The sequence below is a fragment of the Choloepus didactylus genome, chromosome 3, assembly GCF_015220235.1.
Source record: "Choloepus didactylus isolate mChoDid1 chromosome 3, mChoDid1.pri, whole genome shotgun sequence".
Taxonomy (NCBI): domain Eukaryota; kingdom Metazoa; phylum Chordata; class Mammalia; order Pilosa; family Megalonychidae; genus Choloepus; species Choloepus didactylus.
Window position 1 is genome coordinate 198865572 of NC_051309.1, and position 9754 is coordinate 198875325.

The 9754-nt window shown below is 41.7% G+C and overlaps 1 pseudogene; it reads left to right on the forward strand.

Annotated features, from left to right (window-relative positions):
• The first annotated feature begins 8230 nt into the window (after window positions 1–8230).
• On the forward strand, window positions 8231–9374 carry LOC119528935 (annotated as a pseudogene).
• Window positions 9375–9754: the final 380 nt, after the last annotated feature.

Consider the following 9754-nt stretch of genomic DNA (forward strand, 5'->3'; position numbering starts at 1 on the left):
TCGCTTCCTAATTGAGAGAATCGAAGCCATCTGAACAGAACTTTTACAAGCTCCCACCATTACAACTGCTCACTCATGTGCATTTCAGCCCATATACCATAAATATACAGCATATACCCTCAGCCTGCCTTCCTGTTGATAGAGAAACTGTCTCTACCCTTTCTAAACCAGCCCCTCCACCTGAGCACTAGGTCCCACACCCTCCAGCAAGTCTCACCTCTCTCTCTGGCATGATCAGTCTCCCCGCCCCTCCCCCCTTTACTGGACTTTCCCATTAGCTTCCTGTAAGTTCTCCCATCAAACAACCACCACAATAAAACTCCATAACTTGGTCCAGCTACCACCGTATCACTCTCTTTCTCTTTATGGCAAATTCCCAAAAAGAATGGTCTCTATTTGCTATCCCAATTCTTTGTTCTTTTCTCTCTTGAGCAGAGGCGAGTCAGGCTTTTGTTCCCACTAGTCCCTGAAATGGGTAATTTTTAAGTCCTCTTCTTACTTAACCTAGCAGCAGCACTTGACACTTCCTCCTTCAAACATTTTTCACTTACATTCCACTCCAGCATGCTGCTATGGCAGCTCCCTTTCAGCTTTCTTTAGGGGTTCCTTTTCTCATAATATGAAATGTCCCAGGACTCCATCCTACTCTCCACAAGAAAGTGCCACACGCCCTCTCTTGGCAATCTCATCCAATCTTTTGGCTTTAAAGTACCACCTGTATTCTGACCACACCCAAATTTGTATCTCTGGCTCAGTTCTCTCTTCTGAATTCCAGACTTGCATATCCACTGCCTCTCCAATGTCTCTTCTTAGATGGCTAATAGACATCTCAAGGTTAATATGTACAAACCTGGACTCCTGATCTTACTCTTCCAAGACTGACTTCCACCACCATCTTCTCCATTTCAGTTAATGGCAACTCCATTCTTCTAATTTCTCATGCCCCCTAAAATATCATAATCTTTGTCTTCTCTCTTTCTCTCATAAGCTACATCCAATCTATCAGCAAATCCCAGCAACTCTAACTTCAAATATATCCAGAATTCAGCCACTTCTCATCACCTTCATTGTTATCACTTCTCCTGCCTGAGTCATGCAAATGTCACTTGCATCTCCCCCCCTGCCCCCTTTCAGTCTCTTCTCTACACAGTAGCCAGACATACCCAATAGAAATTTAATTCAAACTCTAGTAGTGGTGCAGCCTACAAAATACCTGAGTAGTGCTCCTCAAAACTGTCAAGGTCATCAAAAACAAGGAAAATCTGAGAAACTGCCACGGTCAGAAGAGTCTAAAGGGACACGACAAAAAAATACAATATGGTACCGCAGATGGGATCCTGGAACAGAACAAGTACACTAGGTAAAAACAAACAAACAAACAACAACAGAAAAAAAAACTAAAGAAATATAAATAAACTGTGAGTTTATTGAATAGTATCAATCTGGGTTCATTGATTGTAACAAATATACCACACTGATGTAAAATATTCCTAATGGGGAAACTGTGTTTGGGGTATATGGGAGCTCTCTGTACTATCTTAATTTTTCTTTGAATCTAAAACTTTTCTTAAAAAATAAAGTCTACCAAAACAGAAAACAACATATTTCAGGTCACTCCTTTTCTCAAAGCCCTTTATTTGTATCCCACAAAAAAGTAAAACCTCAGTCCTTAAAATGGCCCACGTGACACTCCGGTTAGGCCTGGCTTGTCTCCTCTGACTTCCCTGTTTCTCCTGGCCACATAGACCTTGTGATTCTTCAGCCACCTAGACACCCTCCCAATTGTCTTTGCCTTTACAATTCCCTCTCCCTAGAACTCTCTTCCTCCAGAGATTCACATGGCTTACTCCCTCACCTTTATGGCTTTCCTTAAATATCACTTCCTCAGCAAAGCCTTCCCTCACCTCCTTATTTAAAACCTCAACACTCTCTAATCCTCCCTGTCACTTTCCCTGCTTTATTTTTCTCCATAGCATTTATCAACATCTGACAAACATGTTTGCTTTTTTTATAGCCTGTCTCCACACCACCCCCAACAATGTAAGTTCCATGAGGGCAGGGATATTTTTGTTTGCTTTGTGCTCTGCTATATCCCCATCACCTAGAATACTTCCTGACAATAGTAAACAATACATTTTAGTTGAATGAATGAATGGGGTATGTGGAAACAGGAGGGGGCACTGCTTCCTCATCGTGTGGGTGGAGCACAAGGTTCAAAGTCAGAAGTTGCAAAAGGTGCAGGCAAAGGACTGTGTGGGGCCTGTTCAGATTTAACCTAACAAGGAACAATTGGGATTATGATTCTGAACTACAAGGAATGTCAGAAAGCCTCACGCTCAATCATCTGAACTCTTATTGAGATCCCCAGTGATGGCAGATATTCAAGATCTTTAGGGGAAGAGAGTCCCAAGGTCCAAGTGGCCTTGCAAAAAATCAGGAGGCAGTTTCGAAGTTTTGCTTGATGATTCTCACTAGTAGCAGATGCAGGACAGGGCAATGGACGAGGCTCCGTGGAGCAACCCTCCCTGTAAGCTGGTCAGGGCTTGATTCCGGTGGACAGCGCGCTTCATTCTGGTTAGCTCATGTCTGCGACATTCTTAGAAAATGCCAAATTTTAGACAGCATGCAACATGTGCTAATCATTTGCCAACTGGCCATTTGAAGCAGGTAAGAAACATACCAAGCATACTACAATTGCCCTATTCATCTAATTTGTAACTTTGGGACTAATCTCTAGATTTAGAGGAACCATGAAAGAAATCAGACACTGTTGAAACCACCAGCCTGATAAGGCAGCCCTTCTGTTTGGAGGTGCCGTCATAGATGGGCTTCAGATACATTTCATCAAGATGCACAGGTGGTGACAACAGGTGTTAATATAACTGGGAAGTGCATGGCAGAAATGATCTTGTATGCATCTTTAATTCAAAAATTTTATTTTATTGAGCTTTGTGATCACATCTCATGTGACCTGCTTCTAGGGAATGAGGTGAACTGAAATATACTCTATGCCTTGTGGCAAAAACACAGGACCAGATGTCCTAAGATCCAGGCTCTACTCCTGGCTTCATTGCTTCCTAATTATGTGGGGCTTTTGGCAAGAAACTTAATCAGGATGCCATTGGTAACTTTGGCGCGGGCATCAGGGCTCTTTCAATTGCAAATCACATAAACTTATCACAAACTACCTTAGTCGAAAAAGGAAATTTTTTTGTCCCTCATAACTTGACTCCCAGACTGGAAATGCCTGCCGAGTGGACTAGATCCAGTGACTCAAACGTGTGATCAAGTGTCTTTTCTTGTGTTGGTCTCTAGTCTAATCTGCCTCATTCTCACCTGCATTACCTCTCATCCATCAGGCTCAAGTTAGATGGCCTTCTTGGCTCCTTTTCTTTTCTGTGTTGAGCAAAACCTCAAAAGGTTGAACAAACCTGTAAAACTCTACTGAACTGCGTGAGGCAGGGAATCTGTTAGTGTGAAATTAAAGAGTCTTTTCCAAATCCATAGAAACCAACAGTGAAAAAGTTCTGTGAAACTTCTTATGAAAAGAACCCTATCTCCCTGCGTGGATGAGAATAGTCAAGGGGAAAAAATATATTTACTGAGGGTTAGAGAAAGTGTAAATGATGGAAGAAGGTATCTGTCATGGAATCAATCTCATAGGAAAGCAAGGCTGCTCGGGCTGCTGGGGCATTGCCTCTCAGATCCTCTGCTGTTTGGAGAGGAGCCAGAAAATGGGCAGTGCCCAGGGAGGAAATGAGAGAAGAAAATGAGATTCAGAAATAGAAGAAATATTCAAAGTTGGAAAATTTAAATGCATTTGTGGACACATCTTCTGAAACAGCTACAATTTTTTAATGACAAAGTACTCTCTGGAATGATAGGTATCAAATAACTGGAATTCTGCTTCCAAGGCCCTTGGGTCACCAGAGGGACAAGGACAGATAATATATGAAGGCAGGATGTATTTGTTTCCCAGGGCTACTGTAACAAATTACCACAAACTTGGTGAGTTAACAGGAATTTATTCTCTCACAGTCCTGCAATCCAGAAGTCTAAAATCAAGGTGTTGGCAGGGCCTCCTGCCCCTTACAGCATCTAGTGGCTGTTATCCCTGCCTCTGTGTTCACATGGCCTTCTATGTGTGTCCTCTTCTGTCTGTGCCTTCTCCCCTTTTTTCAAGGATACTTGTCATTGGATTTAGGGCCGACCTGGAAAATCCAGGATGATCTCATCTCAAGATCCTTAACTTAATTACTTACATAGACCCTTTTACCAATTAAGGTCACAGTCACAGTTTCTGACTGGACATATTTAATGGAGGAGCACTGTGCAAGCCACTACACGAGGACTTCCAGGTAGCGAGGTAAATGAAATTTCTGCTCAAACTGGCAACTATTACAAGCTTTTGTTTTTTTATTCTTTTTTACGCAGTGCAGTGAGAAAAATACAAGTTTAAAGATTCTGTGGTTGAAGATCCCACAGAAGACAGAAAAAATGCTTCTGGACTTTCAAAATGAAGCCGGAATGCCCATTTTCCTTTCATGTTATTGGGACGGAACTTTGGGTTGGATTACATCATATACAACTTGACCACATTTGGGGATGTTTATTATATTTATATATGTTGGCCAACTCCTTTCCTCTCATATGATCATTACACCAGGTGTCAATCATTCAAGCCTTTTTACTTTTTTTTTTTCTTTTTTTGACTGTTGTAATTTGTTTTTCTTATTACAAAAGTAATGCAAGACTTCCAGAGAAAATGAGACTAGGGAGCACCAGGACTTAGTCCTTCCACCAAAGCATCTGTTAAATAGGCAAAAACCCTCCGAAACAACTCTTCTGGAGCTCCAAAGGCTAGAAGAACACTAAAAAACCCAGGGCTGGGCAGGAGGAAGAGGCTAACAAACTACAGTAAAGAACAGTGAATGATAAATAAATAAATAAATGAAAACAAAAGACAGCAAGTAGCTCTCTCTGCATTGGGTGGTGTGTGTGCGCGTGTGCTCGCATGCAGGTGCCCATCCCCCACTTGTTCAGCAGGCTGCCTTGGGGTCTACTCCCTGGCTGGCTGCAGCTGTAAGAAAGGGGCATAAAAATCCTCTTCCCAAAGAATAGGGGTGGACACAGCTAAGCACTGATCATGGCTTTTGACTAGCAAATTTGGATCCCTGGGTCCCAGCTCTGAGCTACTGTTTTAACCCCACCCCTGACAGGGCAGAGGTGGTGGAGATTTAAATACACAGAGCCTCCTTGGGGCTGTGGGGAACAGTTTGCTGGAAGGTGGCATCTGCTGGGCAGGCCAGGGAAACACAGCATCAGGGAGCCATCAAAGAGGCTTTTGGGGTCCTTTCTGATCCCCTCCCCAGGGCACATTAGAGCCAATCTGTGCCCTGTTCATGGGCCTCTGACCCTGTTTTGGTTCACAAATGCTGACAGTTGGCCTTCAGAGTAAATTCGTCAAGATGATCAGATGCCTAGACATTGGCAAAAAATTCCAAGCCACACTAGGAAACAGGAAGATATGGCCCAGTCAAAGGAACAAATTAGAACTTCAGAGGAGACACAGAATTTGGAACAACTACTCAAAAATGTTCAAACAAATATCATAAATCAATTCAAGGAGATGAAGGAAAATCTGGTGAAAGAGATAAAGGATCCCAAGAAGACAATGTGTGAGCATAAAGAATAATTTGAAAATATAAAAAGAAACATACCAGAATTTATGTGGATGAAAGGCATGATAGAAGAGATTAAAAATACACCTGAGGCATACAACAACAGAATTGAACAGTCAGAAGAAAGAATCAGTGAAATAGAAGACAGGACAATTGAAATCTTATAGACAGAAGAACAGATAGATAAAAGAATGAGAAAAATTGAGTAGTGTCTCAGGGATTTTAATGACAACACAAAGGCAAAAATATACATATCATTGGTGTCCTTAGAAGAGAAGGGAAAGGGGGCAGAAAGAATATTTGAGGAAATAATGGCTGAAAATTTCCAAACTTTAGTGAAAGACATAAATACACATGTCCAAGAAGTGCAACATACTCCAAACAGAATACATCCTAACAGACCTACTCTGAGACACACGCTAATCACAATGTCAGATGCCATAGATAAAGAGGGAATTCTGAAAGCAGCAAGAGAAAAGCAATTTATCACATACAAGGGATCCGCAATAAGACTAAGTACAGATTTCTCATCAGAAACCATGGAGGTGAGAAGGCAGTGGTATGATATATCTAAGGTACTTAAAGAGAAAAATGCCAGCCCCAAGTTATTTATCCAGCAAAACTGCCCTTCAAAACTGAGGGAGACTTTAAAATTTTCGTAGATAAACAGAAACTGAGAGTATGCATCAATATGAGACTTGCCCTACCAGAAATACCGAAGGGAATTCTAAAAGCTGCAAGGAAAAGACAGGAGAGAATAGCCTGGAGTAGTGTGGAGAAATGAAGATTATCAGTAAAGGTAACTAAAAGGGTGAAAAGAGAGACAAAAAGATATGACATATAAAAATCTAAGAATAAAATGGCTGAAGTAAGTACTGCCTTTACAGTAATAACATTAAATATTAATGGATTAAACTTCCCGATCAAAAGATACAGATTGGCAGAATGAATAAAAAAGTATGACCTGCAGAATGAATTAAAAAAGTATGACCTAACTATATGCTATTTACAAGAGACTCACCTTAGACTCAGACACACAAGTAGGTTGAAAGTTGAAAGGATGGAAAAAATACATCAGGACTGTAAAACTCCTAGAAGAAAACATAGGGAAGCATCTGCAAGATCTTGCGTTAGGTAATGGTTTCTTAGACTTTACATCCAAAGCACAAGCAATGAAAAAAAAAAAAAATAGATAGATGGAACTTCCTCAAAATTAAAAACTTGTGGATCAAAGGACTTTGTCAAGAAAGTGAAAAGGCAGCCTACCAATGGGAGGAAATATTTAGAAACTTCATATCTGATAATGGTTTAATATCCCAAAATATGTAAAGAATTCCTACAACTCAACAATAAAAAGACAAAAAACCCAATTAGAAAATGGGCAAAATATTTGAATAGACATTTCTCCAAAGAGGAAACACAAGAGGCTAAAAAGTGCATGAAAAAAATGCTTAATGTCACTAGCAATTAGAGAAATGCAAATCAAAACCGCAATGAGATATCATTTCACACCCGTTAGAATAGCCACAATTAAAAAAAACAGAAAACTGCAAATGTTGGAGAGGATGTGGAGACACAGGAACACTCATTTACTGCTGATGGGAATGGAAATGTTGCAGCCAATGTGGGGGACAGTTTGGAAGTTCCCTCAGGAAGCTAAGTATAGAATACCATATAATTTGCCAATCCCACTGTTAGGTATACCCAGAAGAACTGAAAGCAGGGACTCAGATATTTGCACACCGATGTTCTTAGTGGCATTATTCACAATTGACAAAAGATGGAAGCAACCCAGGTGTCCATCATCTGATGAATGGATAGACAAAATGTGGTATATACATACAATGTAATATTATTCAGCTATAAAAAGGAATGAAGTCCTAATGCATGCAACAACTTGGATGAACCTTGAGGACATTATGCTGAGTGGAATAAGCCAGACAAAAAAAAAAAAGACAAATAGTTTATGATTTCACAGTTATAAACTAACTATAAGAAGAAACTCAAAGAGTTAGAATATAGAATATAAGTTACCAAGAGATAGATTGGGGTTGGAGAATGGGGAGTTGGTATAATTTGTACAGAATTTCTGTTTAGGCTGATGGTAAATGTTTGGAAATGGATGGTGGTGATGGTAGCACGTTATTGTGAGTATAATCAACAGCACTGAACAGTATAGTTGAATGTGGTTAAAAGAGGAAACTTTAGGATGCATATATTATGGGAATAAAAATTAAAAGATAAAGTAAGATTGTTCAACACTGTGAGCCCTATTGTGGACGATGGGTTGTAGTTGATGTGCAACCATAAACATGTTCTTCCATGAATTATAAGAAACGTACGATACTAATACAAGGTGGTAATAATAGGGTGGTATTTGGGGGGATAAATACCTAATTCAATAATGGACAATAGATAGATGAATAATATTCCATCAATTGTAAGAAAAGTAACTACTGTTAAAAAAAATAATATGGGCTCTCTGCTCCTCCCTGCTCAACAGACAGTCACATCTTTTTGTGCAGTACCAACCACATCCCTGAGACACGATGGTGAAGGTTGGAATAAACAAATTTGGCTATATTAGGCAACTGGTCATTAGGGCTGCTGCAAACTCTGGCAAAGTGCAGGTTGTTGCCATCAGTGACCCCTTCATTGACTTCAACTACATGGTCTACATGTTTCAGTGTGATTCCACCCATGGCAAGCTCAAAGGCATCATCAAGGCTGAGAATGGGAAGCTTGTCATCAATGGGAATCCCATTATTATCTTCCAGGAGCGAGGTCCCACCAACATCAAATGGTGGTGATGCTGGTGCTGAATGTGTTGTGGAGTCCACTGGTGTCTTCATGACCCCGGAGAAGGCTGGGGCTCAGTTGAAGGGTGGTGCCAAAAGAGACGTCATCCCTGCCCCTTCGGCTGATGCCCCCATGTCATGATGGCCGTGAACCATGGGAAGTGTGACAACTCCCTCAAGATCATCAGCAATGCTTGCTGCACCACCAACTGCCTGGCCCATAGCCAAGGTCACCCATGACAATTTTGGCATCGTGTAGGGACTCATGACCACCATCCACACCATCAGTGCCACCCAGAATACTGTGGATAGGCTCTCTGGTTAAATGTGGCCTGACTGCCGTGGGTCTGCCTAGAGCATCATCCCTGCATCTACCAGCACTGCCAAGGCAGTGGGCAGGGTCACCCTGGAGCTGAACGGGAAGCTTGTGGGCCTGGCCTTCCACGTCACCCCCCTCCCCAATGTGTCCGTCGAGGATCTGACCTACTGATTGAAGAAAGTGGCCAAATACGATGACATCAAGAAGGTGGTGAAGCTGGCATCAGAGGGCCCCCTAACGGGCATCCTGGGCTACACTGAGGACCAGGTTGTCTCCTGCGACTTTCTCAGCAACACCCACTCTTCCACTTTTGATGCTGGGGCTGGCATTGCCCTCAATGGCCACTTCGTCAAGCTCATTTCCTGGTATGACAATGAATTTGGCTACAGCAGCAGGGTGGTGGCCCTTAGGGTCTACATGGTCTCCAAGGGGGAAGAGCCCCTGGACCACCACAGCCCCAGCGACAGCAGGCGAGGAAGAGAGAGGCTGTCAGCTGCTGGGGAGTCCTTGCCCCAGCTCGGTCCCCTGACACTGAGTATTTCCCTTCCTCCATAGCTTCCATCCCAGACCCCTGAAGAAGAGGAGTTGCTCAGAGAGCCCTACTTGTCACGGACCACCAATAAAGTCACTGTACACCCCCCACCCCCCAAAAAAATATGGTTTATTTTTAAAAGTGGTATCATTAATAGTGCAATTGTTCCACACCAGTTCAAGGTGTTGGTGGTGGAGTGGTGTACAGGAAGCCTGTATTTTATTCATGATTGTTTTTGTAAACTCCCAACTTCTCTAATGAAATAAAAAAGTAATACAATGACATCTTTTTTAAATGTAGAAGCTATAAACAAAAGCAAAGAAAAACCGTTTGTAATTCTATCACAAAGAGCCATTCTTAACATTTCTGTGTATGCTTTTGCAGTTATTTTTCTATATCTAGATACCCACATATATAGCTTTCT